The 24,136-nt window shown below is 39.1% G+C and overlaps 1 protein-coding gene across 5 annotated transcripts in view; it reads right to left on the bottom strand.

Moving 5' to 3' along the window:
- lmo3 (LIM domain only 3) overlaps positions 1-24,136 on the bottom strand; it is a 62,469-nt gene that overhangs the window by 21,871 nt on the left and 16,462 nt on the right. The window lies entirely within an intron of this gene.

Below are 24,136 nucleotides of genomic sequence, written 5' to 3'. Positions count from 1 at the left end.
ATAAGAACTTCCACTTTAGTGGAAGCACATGCAAAAAACATAACCAGCAACTTCCTGTTGTGGTTTGTAGCTTGTAATGGTCAGATCAAATGTCTGTTCTGGTTCACTTTCAACAATTAAATAGTTTTTTCTCAAAACTATCTTTGACAAAAAAGGGATGTAGTGCAGCTGAACAATTCCAGTCCCAAACAACCAGAGCTGAAGCATGTTATTACACCACCAAATCAGCATCTAGAAGATGTGGGCATTACACATGGCTCATCAAGTGAAATCTGACTGACACATCGTTGAAACACTGACACGGATAAGAATATTATGAATATTCCCACCACTGCCTCCAAGCCAACTGTCACAAGCTGTCAGCAGCAATATCTTTTCATATTCATTTTCTTACTATCCTATCTGCTACGTATCAGAGGAAATCTCTGAACAATCTGCCGTCAAAAAAGGTCAACATTTTCTCCCGACAGTCATTCTTTGATAAATACTGTGGCTTATTCTGTCCTTCAAGGAAATTGGTCGAAAGTACAATATCTTAACATTCATGTAAAAATATAATGTTCTCTACATTGTGTTAATTAATTTTCTCAGTTTTTGCACAACTAAGTGTGTTAAGAGACACTTCACTAGGTAAAAAATGTCATATGGCAATTTCCTTATATACAATTATATCAACACAAAAATTAACATGATGAAATTGGTTATAATGCTTTTCACAGCAGCAGGCTTGCAACTAATGACTATTATCATTGTTGATTATCTCTAAATTAGTTTTTCAATTAATCTGTGAATTGTTTAGTCTATATAATGTCAGAAAACTGTGCTCATTCCCAGAAGCCAAGGTGACGTCTTCAAATAGCTTTCTTGGTCAGACCAACAGTTATGTACATGTACAATGATATAAAGTAGAAAAATGCAGCAAATCCTTGCATTGGAGAACCAGGTGTTTGGCTATTAGCAAAATTGCTATATACACTATACCCCCCCCCCAAAAAAAGGTGGCAGTAGTTTTTTCAATGAGTAGTGTCGGCAGTTGTCCAATTTCAAGCTGTATACTATCCCAAAAATCTCCACCTATCAGATGATCCACAAAGTGCTAAAGCTTATTGCTTTGAGTGCATAGAAATAACCGAAAGCGACATACTAGTATGGCTGCATTTTTATGAAATCCTCTCTTTTCTCATCTGGATTAGGGTGGCTGGACAGTAAGAGGACACTGTTGACTGAAATACATTTAGTCTCTGATACAGTGATGTTAATTAACTGACTAATGATGAAAGCAGATGAATACATTTTTCTTGTATATGTTAGAAAATCTAAATATTCATGTAACTATCAAAAGCATCCCTGCTTTATGATTGAGCACATCTGGGTACTCAGTGAGGCATTATGTGCAGTAACACCTACATTTCCTGGGGTATAATGGCTGTTTATTATTTGAAAAACGTGATGATAAGGCAAACGTGTGAAATGTAAGCCAGGAACAAAGGAGACCTTGATAATGAATGGAAGTGCAGCCAATTAAATTAATGAGAGCCTACAAAAGCCTCAGGTCTGGCCAAACCCAAATATGGAAAACCATTTAAGTCTGAGAAGCTTTCTATGGCACTGATGTAGAGCAACCTTTAACTGTTTGTGTTAGGAGCAGCTGGGGGAGAGCAGCTACATCATGAGCAAGAAAGACCACTTGTCCTGTCAGACCACAAGCCTTGTGTGAAAGAAGTTAAAAACAAGTGCTGTACTGATATGAGTTTTTAAAGGCTACCAGTGTCAATATTTCTTCGCTCATTGGTCTTTGGTTCTGATATTCAATATCTTTAAACATGCACTCCCTGATGTTGTTAGTAACAACAAAGTAATGGATGGTAAATGGACTGCATTTACATTGCGCCTTTCTAGGCTTTCAACCACTCCAAGTGCTTTACACTACATGTTAACATTCACCCACACATTCAAACACTGATGGCAGAGGGTGCCAACTGCATATCAGAAAGAATAACTAATGCTCATTCACACACTCACACAACGATGGCACAGCCTTCAGGAGCAATTTTGGGTTCACATCGACATGCAGGCTGGACGGAGCTGGGGATTGAACCGCCAGTCTTCCGACTAGAGGACGACCTGCTATACCTTGAAGCAACAGCCGGCCCAACAGAGAACACCAGTTCCCAAATTTCCTTTCAGCTCACTGTTGACCATTTGAAACTCAGCTGTGACCTGTGTCGAGTTTCGAAACATCTTTGAATATGTTTGACCCCATTTCCACCTGATTTGTATCTGGATATGTTCTTGTTAAGTGCAGATTACCTTGATTTTGCTCACTTTGTGATCTGATTTCAATATACCAGTGGTGGAGGAAGTATTCAGATTCTTTACTTAAGTATAAGTACCAATACCGCACTGTACAAATAGTCCATTACAAGTATAAGAAAATGTTTTTGTAAAAGTACAAATATATTATCAGGAAAATGTACTTAGTATCAAAGTAAAAGTACTCAATGCAGAGAAATGGCCCATGTGAGTGTGAGTGTATATAGTATACCTAATGATATAATATATACTATTATTTAGTGTATTAGATTATTATTACTCATGCATTAATGTTTAAGCAGCATTTTTCTCTTGTAGTTGGTTGAGGTAAAACATTATTTACTATTTTATATTGCATTTTGAACAAATATGAGAATCTGAAACCATGAAATATTGATTCATATGATTAATCAATTATCAAAACAGTCACTGATAATTGTTTTGATAATTTATGAATCAACTAATTGATTAAAATGTATTAAATGTTTATTACATTGTTGGGTACTTACATTTTTTTACAATGCATCACTTTTCTTCATATGTTTTGCATGTCAAATCTTTAATGATTCATTAAAAATGATAATGTAGCAATTTTTTCATTTGTTCATTCGTCAAGAGTTTCTTCAAAATGTGAAAACCTGAAAAAAATAAGTCTGACAATACATCTGTAAAATCTGATCAAATCATGATCAATATAGAGAACATTTTTTATCATCACCACATTGTCAGATCCTCACACCATTGAGAAAATGAAGCAGAGTTGTTATTTTGGGCCTGTGTAATGTGTTGTGAAGTCAGCTGACAGGTTGATTTCTGCAGCTCACCACTTCTGTCTGTTGGCAATAGAAGACTCTGGCTCTCCCACCCATTGATCAGGCCTTCTTAATGCAGCGGAGGTGCCTGAGAAATCACAAGACTGACACATGGACGCTTCTCTGACTCTGACTTCAGATCGCTTTGATTGCATCTTTAGCATTTCACAGATTAAAAGCGTATGGAAAACTGGTGGAAGGTGCAATCAATGCAGCAGCAGCAGCCCTCTGCAGTCACTGTTGTGTCCTCCAGCCTCTCGCCACCATGTACTCAGATATACATCAAATATACAAGAGGCAGGCATGACCTCAGCAACACATTGATTCTTTTATACCCCCAAAACCAATTATAGATTGGACATCTTCTCAATAATGAATCTTTGTATGGATTTGGCCTGACTGATTTCTTTCAGTTTTAGGGTCCTGGCTTGGACAAACATCCTGGATAACAGGACAACATGAGATGATGCCTTAAAAACAGTTTAAGGTAACACTGTTCTCAGGTTATTAAGTCTGAAAATGTATGTTTGGCATCTTCTGTAGCAGTAGATGGCTCTTGCATGAGCCAGCACAGACAAGTGATGCAGGGCTAGATGTGCCAACGCTGTCAGGTAACATAATGAAGTTCATAATTCCTTTGCTGAGTGACATGTTTGTCGGTGTGCCCTGGCCAAGGGCAAAGCAGTATGTAGCATTAGTATTACTCCCTTTCTTTTGATTTACTCATGAATAAATCAGGCTGTTAAAATTGTTGCATTTACATCTCATTTTACATAATCGTAGAACAGCGACTACGACTTACTCAGCTTGGCTATGCAAGCCGGGGTCTTTCCTGTCGCGTGTTATCACAGAGATTCAGGTTCGACTCGTCACAAAGCATCGCACTCCTCCATTCTGAATACTGTGGTTATCATGAAGGAGAGCACAATGTCAAAAACATCATATTATGTTCACTTTTGCACTATAAAAACAACAAGAAACATGATGGTTTACTAAAAGATTTTTTTAAGGATTCTATCATAGCATGTTCTCACCGAGTCAGCACAGCATAACTTGACCAGATCACTGGAGAGATCTGGCTGCAGTGTGGCCTGGGAGGCAGCGGCTTGATGAGGGCTGGGGGCTGGCAGTTCCACTAGGCAGCCCACTAATTGAGAAGTCGCTCAGGGGTTCAGCGCAGGCCTCACAGCCCTGCCCATACTATCGAAATAACGCCTGTAAGTGGGGCTGACACCAACCAATCAGCATTTTGAAATCCTGTTTTCCACAGTGCTGCCCTCACTCACTTTTCTAACAGATGCAGCCAGCTCCAGTCTCACTGGTTAGCGCTCATCTCCACGTTCCCCTCTCCTGCACCCCCACTTCATCTCCATAAAGGCCTCATTAACCAGGGGTGGCACAGAAGGCCTGGCTGAAGCCCACCATATCCACATACACCGCCACGTCCACACACGCTGCCAAGTCCACACAAACCATCACACTAATTGCTGGTGAGCTGAGCTGACTGACTGCATCTCAGGATCAGTGTAACACATGCAGACTTGCTGCTTCCATGCTTTCATAATAGAGCTTGACTCCATTTCACATTACTTCCATTAACAATACGAAGTGACCTCCTTAATGTGAAACACCACCTCTGACACAAACAGGCTGCAGGACAACTGCTAGGATAGACAATGTCCACATTATTTTGGCAAAATTTGAACATGCACATTTTTCTGTTACAAACTAGCAGAGTACAGTGGTGAAGTATTTATATTCCTTTTTAGGTAAAAGTAGCAATACCACAATGTAAAAATACTCCATTACAAGTTACTTTTCTGTCTCTGGACATGTTTGGAGTCCAAACTAATCCAGGTCCTGTTGAGGCTTCAGTCCCCAGTGATCACTGGAGCATCCCCAGTGAGTGTGTGGAGAGTGATCCCTGAACAGAGAGGATGGAGGGAGAGAAATGGAGCTCTTGGACCACAGTCACTGGCTCTCTGAACCTGCAGCAGCCTTCGTCGCCCTAAGAGTTATCGGCCTCAGCTGATCCCAGACCAGAGCCCTGATAGCTGAGCATGTGCTCAGCCCTACAGCTACATCTGGGTGGATCTTCACTGAGCTGGTACTGTGTTTGTACAGACACCGGACACACACACACACACACATACACACAAAACAGAGGTTAAAGGTCATACTAGAGGCAGTGTTTGACTAACAGGTGCTCTATATGTCTCTCTTTTTCCTCTTTGACCTCTCTGACCCCTCCTCTGCTCCATCTGCTCACTCCATCCTCTTGCCATCGGGCGTCAACCCTTATCTGGCTTCATCTGCTCCAGCAGGCCACATTAATCATCCATGGCCGCATTTGATGGTGCCAGTGCAAAAAACATCTGCTTTTGTCACTTGGAGCAATTTAGCATTAATAGTTAAAAATAGAGAGAAGTGCAGGTTCACGGGGGAGAGGGCTGTCTTCCCTCTCGGGCATCAGACGGGTTCCACCTTGCCCTCCACTACAAACACAGGTGAGGGGGATTTTTATTTTTTTATTTTTGGACTGACTGACAGTGTGATTGTATACAGGCTGAAAGCTGTGGATGGTTCCCAAACACATAGACCTGAAACAAAACAAAACCAATGTGTGCCAAAGCCTGTGGGGCTGAGAAGGGAAGGGGGTGCTGCATATCACTGTGTGTCAAACAGCAGGGCTGTTATCATGCTCTCACATGCCTGCAGAAGAGAGGTGGCAGCCAAATATGTGGCAGCGCTGCAGCCAGCTGTGTGTTCCAGGTAAGGCATGGGGCTTATGCTGCAGAGGCAGTGACCACAGAGGGCACTTTACATACACACAACATTAAACATGACAACAACTCACGAGACATTGGGACTTGCTGCTGCTATTGTGGTGTCAAGATCAAGTCAAAAATCCCAGAGTTTCATAAGGTACTAAGTATGTCAGGATACATTTTGGTGTCAGTGTCAGTCTGTCCTCACAACAGGGCTGAAGCTGCCACTGAGGACACCAAGGTCATGTTCTAAGTATTGTGCCTAGGAATTTGAGGGTGTTAACTGTTTTAAAAGGTTTTAAAATAAGTTTTAATTAAAAATAGTTTTTAGACTAAATATCTTTAGATTGTATTGTTTGAAGATAAAAAAGTAAAATATAATAAAGGGAACTGAACACATCCATTTCAGGCCCTTATTACCTCAATATCCTGTACTTTGCACATATGTACCAGATACTTTTGCAAACTACAAATATATATATGGCACCGGGGGACTTGGACTTGTCCTCAGTATTTCGACAAATACTGGCTATGACGGCATTTCCAAATGCTTAATATGAACAATGTTTTGCTGACAAGTATCTCTTATAGTCATGTGAATAATGACTGTCTCACAAGCAAAAGTGAAAGTTTCAAGATGTTGTTACAGTGCCACAAAACCTCTGAGGGAGGAGATTTGGGTGGATGATAGGGCATACAAAATGTCTGCCTTTAACGCCGGAAGCAATGGTCCACATCCTGTCTTCTACCAGCTGTTAATGCTAGTGTCTCGGTCTTTCCATAACATTAAATAAGTAGTTTTGGCTTAACCAAACTTTAACCATAAAATGGCAGATCAGGAAACACTCATAAATCTTTTTTTGAATTTGTATGCATTTTAGAAGGCACTGACTTGACCTACTTTGTTGTTCCGCTATGAGGAATGGTTGGCAAATATACAGTATATAAATGACTTTTGATGAAATAGTGAAACCATCATTTGGATTTGAATGTTTCACTTAATATAAACATCACATACTGCACCTTGAATGACACATTCAAACAGCAGATATGGTACATATGTGCGATAGTTCCACAAAGTGAGGAATTTTAAATCTACTTAAGAGGAAATTGAAGGGGAAATCAGGGTTCAGGAGGTTAACCATGGCTGTAGACGAAACACAATCACTTTACCTTAACCACTTTAACTAAAGCCTAAACATTTTGCTTCTTTTTTTTATCAAAGAACGTTCCGCATTGCAGATTAAAAATGGGCAATACTTGAGACCGGAAACCTCTCCTTATTCTGTAAAGCCTTATGGATCATTGCCTAAGAGGAAAAGGGAGGAGGGTGAGCCATTAATATATGCATGGAAATGACCTGCGGCACTCCCCATATAGAGGGGGCAGCAAAGGTCAAATAACCTCCAAACTGCACTTGAGTTTAATTAAAAAGACAAAGAAGAGCATAATTTCGGACTGAACAGGCACAATGACTGTTCAGTGAGAAGGGGAGCTAGGCTCAGGCTCTTTCAGCAGGCCTGTGTTCCCCTTCCCATAAGGCATAGAGCCATCTTTCCATCCTTTTGATGTCAGTTTAGACCATTTATTGGGGTCGTAAAGGTTAATCTGGAAGGAGAGAGGATATCAAATAGTTGGCGTGAAAAAAGAAGTACACATGAGCTACCACTGTGGAGTGACTGTGGTCCAGTTAGCAGGTAATGGAGTTACTAAATTTCAACTCCTACACAGTTTTAAAAATTTTATGAAAATCTTGAAATTTAATGCTGACACTTTGGCGCCCGTGACCAGAGTGGGGCACGGTGGGTATCAGACATTTAAAAGGCTTGATTTGCTTGAATGAATTTAACGCAATCCAAGTCAATATTCATTACTATGATGTCTGCGTAGTCAGAGGGGGTTCATGACTGGGCAGGTCACATGATTTACAATATTACAAAGTATCAGGAGATGATGGATGTGTTCAATTGCACAAAGTAACTGACTCAATGAATTTTTCATTACCCTGGTTGACATGTTTGGGACACTGTATTAACTAAGCCCATTGATGAAACACAGAGCTGAGGCTGTGGATCAGCTGGCCCTCAGGGTCATATAAGAGGCAACATACTCAGTAGATACAGAAATATGATGCTGTACTGTCCATGTATATAGACCTGCACTATGACTGATAGAAGGCTCCATGGTAACACTTAAACATAGATATTTTGAGAAATAGTGGCCCATTAGCCTTGTGTCAACACTAAGGAAATAAGGACATTTCGTTTCTGTTTCTACAAGACGTAAAGCTGGTAGTCAACAGTATGCGTAAAGGATATTTATATTCATTACAACTTTTGTACTATTTTTGTTGCTTTGGTTATGATAAGTTGAAAGCAGACGTCTGGGAACACGGTGACATAATTTAAAAGAAGTCTGACAGGTCAGGAAACATGAGCAGTCAGATGGTTAGGCAGGTTGGAATCAAACCAGATGATCCAAACCACTTTATTTGGAGGGCAATTGGATGTCACTAATAGTTTTTCATTTCACAGATAAACTGTGCACACAACTACAGTAAGTACTACAGTAGGTCAAAGTTGAAGCAGGAGTTGGGTCTGTAAACTATGATGGATGGAGTTTGACTAACCTGGGGGTTTGTTTACAACCTGGCTGATTGTCTGACTGCTAATGTTTCTTGACCAATTTGACTTGAACAGTGTTCCCAGATTTCAGGATCTAACTTGATGAGAACAATGTTTATAGTACAGTTATTACTGATGAAATGATGGACAAAACTACAAAAGGTAGCCTTGATTTATCATGGAAAAGTGGAATAAATATACCTTCAGGACCAAAAACTCCAAGCTGTCATCTGAAACATGTATTGAAATACTCTACAGACACAATATTGTGTTAGATTTAAAAATGATACATCAGTAGTAGGAGAGAGCAGGGTAAAATGAGTCAGTGTGTAAGTTGAACCACCTGATGTATATTGGCATTGATGAACAATTTGTGTCATGTGATTATGAATTAACATGACAAGAGCCTTTCATGTCAGTGAAGTAACCAGAGACATGGTCAAACTTACCAAAGATTCCATCCACATGAAACTGTATATAAGGGGTTAGGGTTAGAGTGTCAGCTGTGAACTAGAATAAAAAAAACTTTAAATTGGCATTGTATTATATTATGTGACTGTCAAATTTGTGATTAAATCTTATAACTGCTGTCACATAAAAGTGACAGCAATTTCTTGAATGAACGATTTGTATTTTATTGAAATATTATATGAATCATCCGGTGGCTCAGTTACCCCTAACCCGAATTTGCACCACCCAGGATGAATTTTTTAAGGTTCAAGGTTCATTTATTTATCATTATACGACACAGCAATCATTATACACATGCAACGAAATGCAGTGGCTGAATAATTCCTGAGGAAAGAAGCTGCTCTGTACACCACCTTAGCTGATGTAGACAGGGGTGTGTGTCTACATCTCCTTTTTTCTCAACTCAACGATCAGCTCCTCCTTGGTTTTGTTGACATTGAGCAGTAGGTTGTTCTCTGTACACCACTTTGCAAGATGGTAAATGGACTGTACTTGCATAGCATCTTTCTAGTCTTCCGACCACTCAAAGCATATTACATATCACATTCACACACTGATGGCAGATGCTAACTGCTCATCACTTCAGATAAACTAAATAATCATTCACACACAGCCCCCGGGAGCAAGGACACTTCTTTGGGCTGGGGGATGCCGGGACCTTCTGATTGGTGGACAACCGACTCTACCACTAAGCCACAGCCACCACACAATCAAGATTGTTGATTCATCCCGATATGACTTCTCATCATTGTTTGTAATCCAACTGACTTCAAAACAGAGTTCTCTCCATATTGGGGATTGCAGTCATGGGTGTACAGCATGAACAAGAGGGGGCTGAGCACACAGCCCTGGGGGGCTCTGGTGTTGAGCATTGGAGTGGAGGAGGTCTGACTGCCAATCCGAACTATTTATCTTTTAGTGTTCACTCACCTCTTTTCATTGACTTTATATGAAATTGCGCCACCTCTGAAATTGCACTAGTAAAACATGACTCACCTTATCCACCTCTTTCTCCTCTACCTGAACACTTAATTGACATAATATACATACAGCATCAAAGTAATGATAATAAGTGTATTGTCATCATTACAACACAGATGTCTCTGCTTGCTGTAGTTCGATGTAGCCCTGTCTCCTTGAAATTACATTTATGTACAACTAATTTGCAATAGCAAAAATGTTTTGAAGGAAATGTAATGCCGACCGAATTACGTTTTCTATAAATATAATGAAGAAATGTTGTTAATCAACGTACATGGAAAGTCGCAAAAATGTTAAAACTGATAAAGTATTTCATTTACGCCAAAATAAGCAGTCTTACAATACACTATCCACTTGTTGTGACTGCAGCATTATTCAACGTTTTAATGGTTATGTTATTGACATTTAACCAAAATCACGATCTTTCCCTAACCTTAACCAAAGTGCTTTTGTTGCCCAAACTTAACCACAGGAGTCTGGTGTCACAGTCCTGCACTTTATTTGCCCACCATCCATCCCAACCACCACCGCAACTAATTTTTCATTCACTAAAAGAACTTTGTGACTTTCCTGCATTCTGGTGACTTTTAAAGATTGAAAATAACAAAATAATAAGTGCACTGCAACAGTATTTTTATGTTTTACTTTTAATTCTCAGGAGAGAATACAGAATAATTCGCCCCTCTGGCATGAACTTGCGTGAATCTCTGGCATAAACTAATATGCATCAGTTTTCATTCATTCATTAATTTCTCTCTCCATCTCTGTCACTGAGGATGACGAGGCGTGAGTGCGAGAAACTCTATTCCGTGTCGCTACTGTACAGTGTCAGAAACAGATTGTGATAACAAAAAGATAAAAAAGGTGTGAAAATGTATCAGAAATCTGAAGAAATACGTGAGAATTGTGACCCCGGGAGGAAATCAGGAGAGGACAATGGAAAAACGGGAGTCTCCTGGGAAAATTGGGAGGGTTGGCAAGTATGCCAAGGTGACACCTCAGGTGAAGCTGTGTGATCTCAAACCTTGGAGAATTACTTAACTCTACCAGGAATATGTGGCTGTGAAAAAATCAATACAACAACAACAACAGGCACAGTCTGCACAAGCACAGCCCACTCTACTGCTGAACCATTACAGCAAATGCCACGCTCAGCTAGTGTGAGCTGTCTGTGCTCGACAACTGCTACTACAATTGTTATTATTAGTCTTATTACTATTATTGTCATTATTATTCCTAACACTATCATTCCTATTATTCTTACTTTATTAATATTAATATTACCACTACCATTACATTATTATTCTTTTAAAATTCTAGGTGGAATTTGCCCCCCCCCAACTGGCAGCGGTGGATGGCCACCCACCCTGAGTCTGGTTCTGCCCGAGGTTTCTGCCTCTTAAAGGAAGTTTTTTTAATTGAATGATATTATAGAATCTATTGCTGATACTGCTGGATGATTTAAATCCATAATTTCAATTAAATTAAATTTTATTTATATAGCGCCAATTCATAACATAAGTTATCTCAATGCACTTTTCCTATAGAGCAGGTCTAGACCGTACCATGAACAAGCACTTGGAATCATAAAGTATGACACAGTGATGTGACAAAACACTTGATCCATTCAAATTAAACTTACCATAAATTATCAAATAGTGAGACTTTGAAGTACTTTGCCATTTCTTCAGTTGATGTTAAGCTACTGTCAGTGAATCCCAACACTTTCTGCCCAGATATTTCACATTAAAAGCCTACCAGTATGTCAATGGGGACAATCCCTTCCTTTGGTAAACTTTTAATGTGAAACATGTGCAGAACAGGTTGAGATTCATTGATAGTAGCTTAACACCAATCGAAAAAATGGCAAATTAAACTGTGGCTTAAAAGTAGAGTGGGTCATCCACTAATAGGAAGATCAGCCCACATGTCAACGTGTCCTTGGGGAAAATTAACCCCAAATTGCTCAGTGGACGACACGCTCTACCTCCTGAGCCACACGAGCCCCTACAGTACAGGACTGACAGCTGTAAACCACTAGATCTTTCAACTCAGTTTCTTAAACTTCAGAAAACTATACCTTTAAGTGAAATCATATGTGGAAAACACAAAGCATCTTTTGTACACACAGGACTGTTCATTCATTACCTACAGTATGTGGTTACATCACTGCTCTGGGTACATGCCAAGCTGTATTATCAGTGGTATAAAATAAAAGCTCAAATAGGTTTCTTAGGTTTCAACTACTGTTCTCTCGTTAACAGAATAAATAATTCAGGTTTTCCACCTCTGACAATCTTTGAGATCGTCCCTCTCACTGTAACAGTCTGAACCATCAGACTCTTCAAATTCCCAAAACAAACAGGAGAAAGTCATGCAGCAATTTTAGACCTTTATATAGAGGCATGAAAATACAAAGTTATAGAGGTCTGATAGCTGCATGGGGAGAATTACCCCATTCTATCCCTCAGCACAGATCAGATCAAATCATAACATAGCCCACGCTATGAACGTGGACCCCACCAAAACCAATTTCATTTAGAGAGATGGAGGGGTGAAATGTGCTGTAGTGTTGAGGACGTTAAAGCTAGACTTGTGATGCATGCATATTGAGTGAGGCCTAAAGAAACCTCATGAAAAGGTTAGAGGGAAGAAATTGTAGTCACATATTTTCCTCTATCAAAACAAATATCTAAAAGAAACACACTGCATTTCGGTATGAGCCATGTTGTAAAGCAATTTCAGGGTGAAAAATATTGTGCTGCTTTGAATAAAAAACAACAAATCCATGCCGCCATGTATTTACGCAGAACTGTAGACATTTAGACCATGCTTTCAAACCTTTATCACACCCATTGTATTTTCACAGAAACTACACTGGCAGTGCTAAAGCCCCCCATGAATGCCATTAACTAGAGATGTCCAATCATTTGACTGGTGATTAGCATTTGTCCCATTTCAACTCTGCTCCTCCCAGTGGCTCTGCACTCACCAGCCATTTGAATTTAACACTGCCATCAGAAGTTTAACGACAAAGCAGGGGTGCAGAGAAAGAGACAGAGAGAAAGGGTGTTGAAAGTTATAGCCCCAACCTATTCATATTCTAATACCTTCAGCTCAGTGGTAAAGGTATGCTTAAAAGCGCCAGGTGGTGACATCTTAATTTTTCATGGCCGAAAAATGTGGTTGCATGGCTCTCCCCTCTCTCCCCCATGCATTATTCTTGCTTTAAGCAGCGCGTCTCCTCAGGGAGAAGGGGGTTATTGTTTTACAACACACCCAGCTGCAGCCTACTTGCCTGGCCTGGGGTTCTTTTCAAGGAGTTGTCTTGGGTGAACCCTCTCTCTGGCAGTTATTAATAATAACACGTGCCGGGGAATAGTTCACCTTGTAGCACTGAGGCCGCCTCACCGCTGCATGTATGTCTAGCCTCATACTCGAGGGCAGAGGAGGAAGAGGGGTGAGATGGGTAGAGGAGAAGAGTGTGTGTTGGGGTGGGGGTGGGGGTGGGGGTGGAGCCAGAGGGAAAAATACACAAGAGACATCAAACAAAGTTTCCCCATTGTACGTAGTTAGAATCAGGTAATCATCTACGGCCCCTCTAAAGTGATGGAGAGCCTGATTAGCAGCATCAAAGAAGGCCAAGAGGGTTGAGACTTAGGAGGTGTGTGTTTGAGAAATATGAAGGAATAAGAAGTGGCAAGGCTGACAGACTGAGTGCTGCATTCTCCAGCTATAAGTCCCATTAAAAGCTTGAGCAGGAGAGGCCCTTTGTGCATGCTGAGTGCTCTATTGTAATAACAAGCAGCGGAGACAGGATTCAATCTGGGGCCTGAATGAACCAACGCATTCCAGGCAAATTCTCCCCCTCAAGTGCTCAAGGGATTCAAAAAAATTGAAGGCTGCTTCTTTTTGAGGCCTCAAAAATAATTTTGTCCTAAGAGGAATCTTTGAGTTAAAGATGGAGACCTCTGCATACCAGTTTTAAGACTTAACCTTAGGTTAAGTTTGTGCCATTTAACATAACATAATTAAGGATACTGATGATAAATCGGAAAATGCACTTAACTTGAGAAATCAAATAAGTGGATGAGCTGAAGCCTGTTGGTCTGTCATGTGACTGACTTGACTTTTAGATTTAAACTGCAGCCGTTAACAGAGCGCTGTTCTGCTGCTGTCATGCCGAAGAAAAACAAAAATGTGGCAAGGCACAAGGACAGAGTAAGTAATGATGGTGGCATTCACTGGCACAGCAGGCACTGTAACCTTTTAAAGAACCACATCCTTCAAAAAACAAAACCCTCCCCTTTCTCCTCCAAAAAAAAACCCAATTACAGCACAGGTGCAGTCATGGGAGAGAAGGAAAGAAACACACTCACTAAAGTTGACCTTACAGCTGTTAAACAATGGAGTTAAGAGGACACATGAAGCTAAACAGGTCCTTCAGCCAACTATATTAATCAGTTCTCTTGGATTTACAGAGCAATTGTCATGACACTTCTCCTGCTGCCATTCCATTCTTGGTTTCTTGTAATTTTATATCAAAAACCGGTTACCTACTTCTGTTTTTGTGTATTTGCCTAAATCAAGGTGGTAATTTTACTTCCTGAACAGCTGTGTATTTTGAGCAGTGCTGTAGTACTTGAGTCCAGTGTCAAGTCCAGTCTAGAGACAATTTTTTCAGTTATCTCCGACTCATGGCTGTTTTGACTTAATTGACTTAATTTGCACTATTCTGTCATTTACAAGTAAGGGTAAGGCTTATTTTCCACATTGTGTCTTTGCCATTTAACAACCAAACATCGTCGTGTTGTTTTATACACAAATATGACAAGATATGCGACTTTCATAGTTAGCTTTCAACTGAGTGATTGAAGTTGACTCACTTCCATAGACAACAGTATGACTGAATGGGCAGGACTTGTCTTTGTACTTTTCTTGTTGGATCTTGTTGGAGTGCTGCATTTGACACCATTGACCATCACATCCTATTACAGAAACTGGAACATTTAATTGGCATTAAAGCAACCTCACTAAGCTGGTGTAAATCGATCTCAGTTTGTACATGTTAATGATAAATCCTCCGTGCATGCCAAAGTTAGTCATGTAGTTCCACAAGGTTGTGTGAATGGACCAATTCTATTCACATTATATACTACATGCAGACCTGCAATTTTCTGATGTTAAACTGACAAAACTGAAGTTATTGTACTTGGCCCCAAACACCTCCGAAACTCATTATCTTCCAGCCTCCAGCATCACCATAAAAAATCTCTGAGTTATCTTTGGTCAGGATATGTCCTTTAACTCCCACATAAAACAAACTTAAAGGACTGCCTTTTTTAACTTATGTAATATTGCAACAATCAGGCACATCCTGTCTCAAAATGATGCAGAAAAACTAGTAAATGCCTTTGTTACTTCAAGGCTGGATTATTGCAATTCCTTATTATCAGGTAATACATTTATTTAGTGTGCCTGATGTGCAAAGCACATTTGCACACTAATTAATATTCGTCATACTTATTTCTTATTCTGCTTCCGCCTGGAATTTCGGGTCGCTACTCCTCCCGCTTTTGGCATCACATACACAAAAAATACATCAAAACATGCAAATTGATCGGGAATGGCTATGACTTAGAGATTTGCCTAACCATTGATAAAACTGTAATAAAGTTCCACATACACAACAATGGTAGCTCAAACTCTCTGAAGTAAATGGATATTTTGCGTTGCATTTTCCTCGCAATATGTTTTGCATTCCCTCACAATAAAGTTTGCGTTCTCTTGCAATACTTTTGCATTACCTCACAATACTTTTGCATTACCTCTTCTTCCATTCCTTCTGAACCATATGTCTATTTGGAATGGAAGGTAGTGTGGAGATTCTCAAGTTAATGCATTTAGCATTGTTTATGGACACCTCATCTTACATGATGTCCATTGCAAAGAAGTTATCAGATAGAACATTATCAAACTTCTAGGTAGGAGCTATATGTATATGGAACATCAATTATTGCTCCACACTTACTGTAAATCTATAGACAGATACAGAAATGAACACACACCCATGCTTGTTTCACTATCTCTGTGGGGGACAGTCATTGACATAATACTTTCCCTAGCCCCTTACCCTAACCTTAACCATCACAACTAAATGCCTAACCTTAACCCTTATCCTAACCCTGACCATAACCTAATTGTAACATGTACCCTAAAAACCAAGTCTTAACCCTCAAAAACCAGTCTCTATCCGTGGGGTTCTCAATTTTTGTCCCCATGGGTTAACAAACCTTAAAATAGTCCACAGTCTTTCATACTTAATTGGTATTATTCAAATTTTAAAGCCAGCAATTCAGTTTAGTACAAGCGTTTTCAACAAACCTTAAAATATTCCACATCTTTCATACATTATTCGTATTATTAAAATTTTAAAGCCAGCAATTCAGTTTAGCGTCAGCTTTTTCAACAAACCTTAAAACATTCCACGTTTCATAAATTATTGGTATAATTCAACATGTATCATTCAACAGTCAGCATTCACACTGCAAATTCTTCAGAAACTGCTTCTCTAGTATCATAATTATTACTATTGTTAAGTCATTAATATTACCACTTCAATTACATTATTATTATTTTTAAATTCTATGTTGAATTTGCATTGTGCTACTGTATGCACTTTCCTCCTTCTCTCTCTCCCTCTCTCACCCAACCCAACCGGTTAAGGCAGATGGCTGCCCATCCTGAGTCTGGTCCTGCTTGAGGTTTCTGCCTTAAAAAGAAGTTTTTCCCTTGCCACTGTTGCCAAGTTGCTCTTGGTAGGAATTGTTGGGTGTAAATAATATTAAAAAGAGTATAGGCCTGCTCTATAGGAAAAGTGCAATGAGATAACTTCTGTTATGAATTGGGGCTATATAAATAAAATTTAATTGGGCCACTGTACCCCTAAAACAGTCTGTTGTACAAATCCCAGTATATAAATTAACTCGGTAGAGACTTATATATGTGCTTGTCTACACACATTATAAAGATGCAAAAAGTCCTCCAACCCATATGACCACATAGGTAGTTTGTTCTTATCCTCTAATAACGTAAATCGTTAAACACGTGGTTAACGTTGTGAAACGGTCACAGTTTGGTTAGGTTTAGGAAAAGATCATGGTTTGGATTAAAATAAGTACGTTAGGTAAGTTACGCAACTAACGTAAGTTACGTAAGTAACTTAAAACTTTAAATAAGCCAACGTTGACTTTTGGTTTCACACAGGATATGAACCTCGGTCTTCTGGGTGAAAGTCCTTTGTTTGTTTGTTAACACATTTTGTGTTAATTTTTGCAATAAATGTGTTGCATTCTACATCCTCTTCAACACATCCAAATGTGTTTCACTACTGCCCAATCACATTGCGTGTCTGCCGTCGGTAGGTTTATCCCTGCGCCTCAGGCAGATACAAACGGACGATGTGAGTGACTGAGGGCAGGAGCAGCAGTGCTGAAGGACAAGAAAAAATTATGTTATTGTGTATTTAATGTGATTCATTCACAGCTGTGTGATGTTAGAAACTAACATCACATAATGTTTGTGGCTGTAAAGGCCGCTGTGTGACAGTTGAAACGTTAGCTAGCACTGAAACGGTGACGTTGGTGGCCCAGACTTGCGGCTCTGGCAGTGAGCTTTAACCGTTAACGTTACATTACAGTACCACTTGCCCACTTGCTAGCTGGTTAACTTGCTAACTTAAGTAAATAACTGCAACACAATGCACAGACGTCTTTGACATTATGTCTGTTATTGTAATTGTTATTTCAGTACATTCTGTTGATTAGTTAATTTTGAAATGTTTGTAAACTAACATTCTTACATATAACCTTGCTCCTAATGTAGCTGTCTAGCTAATGTTAACATTAGCCAAGTCATGTTGTTCTGACAGAAACCCATAACAACAACGTGACTTCATAATAATGCATTTGTTGAGTTAGCAAGCTGGCTAAATAGCTATGATAGCTAGTTAGTGAAAATAAAAGATGAGCAATGAACTTAGCCAATGGTAAAGTCACCATGAAATATTAAAGCCTATTGAGATTAATGGGGTAACGTTAACATGATTCATTTTGTCGAAGTATGTTCTGGTTTTGGCCAGTTCTGCTGACACACATGTTGGTGCCATTTTGTAGCGTACATTACTAATTCTTACTTCCTAAGGCAATAACTTAACTATTTTTGGTATGTAACATAATTAGAATGATTTTCCATGTTACTGGATATGATTATTAGTGTGTGAAATATATTTTAAGTGAGCCAGACAAAATATTAACCATTATAAAATTAGAAGTGGCAACATTTGCCAGTACTTTTGACCATGTGTCATCACTCAATGGAATAGCTGTGGCACACCTAAATGGACAGGGGCCATAACTAATCTTACTGCTTACATCTGTTTTTACTCTGCAATGACATGTCAAAATAGCCATCTTGAAACGGGCCTATGCCTTGTATGCTACAAACTGGATAAAGATGGCACTGAAACGTTTTAGTGTTAACAGTGCCTCACAGCTTTTGCAGGCCTGTCACTCAGAGTTTTCACATCCAGTGCAATTAGAAAGGTTTCAACAGTATAACAATGACTTCAAAGACTACATTGACTGTGACAAAAGCACAAATTTTAATGACTTTGACAAGTTCCAAGGTCTCCATTGTGATCCTGTTGGAGTTTGTGGAGTTTCAAGCTCCACATGCTGAAAATGAAAATGAAAAAGGTGACCACTTTGAGGGATTTCCATACTGTATAAGCTATATATTTTATTACATTAGCAAATTTTAGCTGACATATTTCACTTGTGAAGAAACTGATGTTTTGATATAGAAGTGTACACACCCTGTTCCAGGTCACTGAGGGGTTTGTTTGTTCTTGTGTTTTGTAGAAGGAACTGGCTGTGCAACTGAAATCTCTTGGAAAATGCTTGGAAAAGAAGGCTTCAGACATACTGACTGAACATCAGCAGAAAGGCATGCTGTCCACCAGCAGCAGAAAGAAGCTTGTCAAAATAAGCATCAGTAACCTTGTAGAGAAACATGGATTGTAATTTGTAGATACTCATTCTTTTGATATAAGGTCTAGATTGCAGTTCCCTTTTTTGTTAAGGTCTGAGCACAAGTGAATTTGAAAACTCCATAGGATGACTTCCTGACTGTACATATAATACTTTATGTATTGTCAATCAGTCAAGGGCTTGTCATTTTATAATTTGTTTTGCTCTAGAGTTACTCCGCCACAGCAGATAAAGTGCATTTGGCTAAATTGTTAACCACACTCTTCCATTCGCTGAATGTGATGGTCTCCAGCCAGGTAAGACTCTTACTCACTGGTATTCACTGATGAACTTTGTGGTTAAAGTGGAACTTGAAAATTGTCAATAATGTAACATGAAAGTAATCATTTTAGATGTACTTGTGACTGCTGTTTCCTATATTAGCTAGATTTAGAGTTTGGAAGACTGTTCGATGAGAATGCAGAGATGTTCCTCCGGAAATGGGAGCCGTCCATTATCCCAAAACTGAAGCAAATTGCCATTTTGGAGAAGGTTGTTGTGTCCTCCTTGTTGGATCAGACTGGAAACCAGAATGATGCTAAATAGTTTTCAGTTTATCAGAATCAGAATCAGAAATACTGATCCCCGAGGGGAAACTCTTTTGCTACAGCAGCTCAATGTCACGTCTGTGCACACAGGAATAAAAGTACTAAGCAAAAAATATATATAATACACTATAATACAGGTCAGAAAATAAATTACATACCAAGTGGGTATAAGTATAAAATAAAATAAGTGTGAAGTACAAAGTGGGTTTACCGGTTGATGATAATAATATGGTATAAAGTAATAGTGCATGAACTGCCAAGTAAGTGTAGCTTATTTATAATGAGACGGAGGATATTGCACAGCAGTAATAGAGGTATGAATAGATATCAATATCAAGACGGAGCTACGGCAACAGGCAGGATGCACGTTGGCGCATGCGCACATCTACGTTTATGCATCCTTTGCTAGCCTAGTTTTTATGCAAAATTGTGTGATTGATTAGTGTATAATAGGGTACTTTATTAATTAAAATATCCACTAAATGTAATAATTTTGCATTTGTAAAACCCTTCCCTTGTGCTGTTTTCAAATAGATGAGCTGTGCCACAGTATGCTGCAGGTTCACAGACACCTGCTTCCAACAACAGCTTCAGGGGTGCAGCAGCAGCAACCTGATGCAGAATGAAGTCAGCTATGTCATACCTACTGGGCTTTGTACCAGTATGTTGTTTAAAGCTAAAGAATTACAGAGGTTGCATTGTCTAACACTGACATCTGATGTCAGCTCCTTGATTTTTGCCGATCATCTGAAATGTAATTTACTGTTTGTGAAGCACATTCAATATTTGGAATGTTTTGTGTTTGAAACCAGTGTTGAAGAAGTTTGTTAGTATGTTTTTCTTTTCTCAAGCATGGGACCAGCCCCTCTCTTTGTAACAGCGATGAGGGATCCTTGAGGACCCATCAGCAGACCCATCAGCCAAAGCTAGTGTGCATCGGCAAGGTGACCAGCCAAGCATGCCAGTTCGTCATTGTTGCCAGAAGTGACAAGCTCGCCATTCCACTGCATGATGACAGTCTAACCTGTGCCTTGGATAAGCTGTTCAAGTTTTTCTGGGTATGCAATGTTGCTAATCCTACTCAGCTTGCTTCAGTTTTCATCTTTCTCGAATAAGTCTATGAGACATGAGATGAGACATTTCAAAGTGTTCATCAGGTTTAGCAGTGAGCTTGATTCCTCTTGCAGTGGTGGCTGAGGATCATGGGTAATATAGCTTAGCCTTCCGCTATCCAAAACTGACAACAAAAAACTTTATTTCTTAGAATCGAAGGAGAAATAATCTAAACTGATAGCCGTAACATTAACATCTTATTGTTGAATTATCAAGGACCCTTTTGTGTTTTTTTGTTGAGAAATGTTGAGGATATCATTGAAAGACAACCTTAACATGGGAATTTACAGTGAGGAAAATACTGAGGTCTTTGGTTCTCCAATCGGACTGATGCTCACAGTGTCTTATAGCGCAGTCAGGTTAATATTGGAGTGAATAGACGGCCGGAGCAGTTCCTCTGAGTGTCTAATATTGCCGCAGATAGTTTTACATTGGAGTTAATTGAAAGCCTGGTGCATCTCATACTAAAGGGTACATTGTGCGTCTGGATGGGACACCAAGATGCGTGACAAAACGTTGGTATCTGACGACCTGGGAATGAGAACGGTACTGCTTATTGATAGTAAGTAAGATAGTTGTTGTACATGAATTCCGGCCTTGTAAGTTAATAACACTTGATGAATATGCTCTATTCTTATGTAACAAAACACAAAATTACAAGTGTTAATAGTGTCCAAATAACTAAATGAAGTCTTTCTAACTCAGAATATGTTCCCCATTCTAAAGTGAGGTCTTGCTCATAACTAATTCACTAGTAGTTTGACACTTATTAACCCACACAGGTTCCCTATTCTAAAGTTGCCTCCTCTTCAAACTTAGTAAATCCATTATTCTAACTTTTATGAAGGAAAAATTCCCATGCCAAGTTCTTGTTAACTTTTACAGGGGAGGAATAGAAAGCATCCTGGCTGGAAACATTACAAACTGGCATGGGATGTGCACAGCCCAGGACAGGAGGGCTCTGCAGCGGGTGATTAAAATCGCCTAGAACATCATTGGTACCCAAACTGCAGCGCAGCTTCTTTCCTCAGGCTGTGAGACTCCTCAACTCCACCTCATCCTCCACACTCCACCATAAATAAATGACATGGAACTTTCTGTTATGCTGGTTTTAACTACCTTTGTATAATATATGTATATAAGTAACTGTATATATTGTTTTTAGTTTTATTCTATTCTAATTTTAAATATTTGTATATATGTTCTGTGTGTGTAGCATGAAGGGGGCTACAACTTTAATTTCATTGTGCAGCCTTGTGTTGTAGAATGACAAATAAATGCACCTTGAACCTTGAAGTAGGCCAACTTTACAACAGTACATACATATACTGTATATGTATACAGTAACATATAAGCTATAGGCCTACAGTGTGTTCCTGGCAATACTCTTTTTCCTGGACCTCTGTTCGTTCCAAAGTAAAAACACAAATGAACCCCGTAGTTATTTAGGAACTATGTAGTTTGCCTATCCTCACGTTGTTATCATCTGTAGCCCTCATGTGTAGGAAAGTAGTATATGATAATTTTATAGGCTAAATCTCAGCAGATTTATAAAATGCTACATAGAACTCATTAGCCCATCTTCCCTCAAAAGTCTAGCTTTGTTGCTCAGTAATGGTCATACTGTACATACTGTAATAACAGAATAGGCATTGGTTAGTTAAAACATACCTACCATATAAATTCTTATATAGTATTTATAGTATAAGTTCCCACATTGTTCACTTGTACCTACATGTATTTATCAGTAAGTACTGTGCTGGTACACCATTAGTAAAAAAAAAATTACACTGTAAATTGGGAAGAATTAAGCTGTATGTTGCGGGCCATGATCTAAAGCCTTACTGGATGGACCTATAAATCAGTAGAGTGGATCTTAAAATGGTGAACAATTCAGAATCTGGATCATGGCCTTAAACACTTCATTGGAACATGTGTGTCTGAGCTAAGAAAACTATATTTTGCTACATGTTAATAATGAAGAATGTATCTAAATGAGATTTCTGAAAAGAATAGATGAGTGTCAAACAGCCTGAACCTTTTCTGTTCACTCACTGCTGGTCCCTGGAGATAAAGCTTGACTTGATGTCACAGTCACGCCTGATTCCAACATACAAACTGACAATGCGCCATAAGCCCAATGTGACATGAAAAAGAAAAACATTTTTCATTTAAATTTACATACACAGTTATACAAGGTGGCTGTGGACTACAAAGTTGATTCTGAAGGAGGAAAAAATGTTATTACAGTTATTACACTGAACCATGCTCTACATGTTGGTTATCTCTCACTGATAGCCAGCTTACCAAAAAATTAATAAATCCAGCCATGTTGACGGCTCTGTGAGTTTGCTTGCATTTACAATCTTAGTAAAACCACTGTAGAGGAAAATTGAAGTTGGATTAAAAAAATGAATGAATAGATAGATAAATAAATAAGTGTTCTCCTGGTGCTGTGTTTAAAATGGATGCTTGGAATTTACAGTTTTCCATTAACTGATGCCCAACAGCTTTTTCACGCCTGCACCCGGCCTTGAAACCAGCGCTAGTGTTGTGTGTGTGTGGTGGCACTCAGCAGGCTAGTGTGCCGCAGTCTTCATTTTGTCAGTGTTTTTTAACTTAAATGTGTCAGTCTGTCTGCTCTCCTCCTTCCTCTGGGTTTTCAAACATTATTGCTCTGTACTGTGAAAATCACACATCAGCATAAACAGTGGCGTCGCACTATTACCAGTATCATCAATGGAAGCTTTGGTTTCAAAGGGATCATTTGTTGATAAAATGTTCTCCACTGCATTTCTCCATATTCAGAGAGAGCAAAGCACAAATCAAGTTTTAGGAGATAATACCTGTAATCAGTGGCAGCTGGTGGAAAATTTTCTAGGTAGGGCTGTGCCACATCCAATCAATTTCAGCAAACATCGCAGTATGATTTAATGCAAAAAACTGAAGGTATGAAAAAGGAATTACTACTTTGCAGTTAAATATTTGACAATTATTTTATTCCAATTTAAAATTAAAGTAGTAAGTGACGCCTTGACAAACGTGTCAGTACATCTTATTTTGGTCACCCACACCGAATTCAGCATAATATAAAACATGTAATAGAAAATGTTTATTTATTGAGATGCCCCTATGGACCTTGTTTTGTTGGGGAAACCAATAGGGAGGTAAAGATCAGGATAAGTAAACATGAAGTGCAATTAGCAGTGTTAAGTTGCTTTTCAGACACTTGGACATAAGCATGAGGGTCAAGTGCTCTGAGGATTAGAGATAGTAAACTCCAGCAAACTTCTGCTTCAAAACTCTCTCACAAGTGACTTAAATTTAATTATACTCAAAAATAAATTGTGGGGTCCCTGATAACCAAAACAAGACAGTTAACAGAAGGAAATACCCAAAATAATAACATACACAATC

Source organism: Siniperca chuatsi, linkage group LG23 (genome assembly GCF_020085105.1).
Source record: "Siniperca chuatsi isolate FFG_IHB_CAS linkage group LG23, ASM2008510v1, whole genome shotgun sequence".
Lineage (NCBI taxonomy): Eukaryota > Metazoa > Chordata > Actinopteri > Centrarchiformes > Sinipercidae > Siniperca > Siniperca chuatsi.
Note: the sequence above shows the minus strand (reverse complement) of the source record. Positions and strands in the feature narration are given on the sequence as shown.